Source organism: Elephantulus edwardii, unplaced genomic scaffold (genome assembly GCF_000299155.1).
Source record: "Elephantulus edwardii isolate Elephantulus edwardi_28Jun2011 unplaced genomic scaffold, EleEdw1.0 scaffold00457, whole genome shotgun sequence".
In the NCBI taxonomy this organism is placed as follows: Eukaryota; Metazoa; Chordata; class Mammalia; order Macroscelidea; family Macroscelididae; genus Elephantulus; species Elephantulus edwardii.
Window position 1 is genome coordinate 522,356 of NW_006400207.1, and position 450 is coordinate 522,805.

Below are 450 nucleotides of genomic sequence, written 5' to 3' on the forward strand. Positions count from 1 at the left end.
ATAATAATTAAAAAAATGGCAGAATGTCCAACAGGCTGTTGTTGTTGTTGTTATGTGCCCTCGAGTTGCTTGCGACTCATAGCAACCCTATATACAACAGGCCTAAACCCTACTCTATCCTGTGCCAATCGCACTGCCTCTGACACACCCATACCAATTACCCCAGTCACTGAATCAATCCACCTCATAGAGGGTCTTCCCCTCTTGCACTGTCCCTCCACCCTCCCAAGCATGATGTCCCTCTCTAAGCACCTGTCCCTGCTTACAACATGTCCAAAGTATGTCTAACAAAGCCCCAGAATCCTTTCCTCCAAGGAGCAGACTGGTTTATTCCTCTCTAGGTTAAATCTGTTTGTTTTCTTGGCAGTCCATGGTACATTCAATACTCTTCCCCAGTACCACAGCTCAAAGGCATCAATTCTCCTTCTATCCTCCCTAGTCATTGTCCAA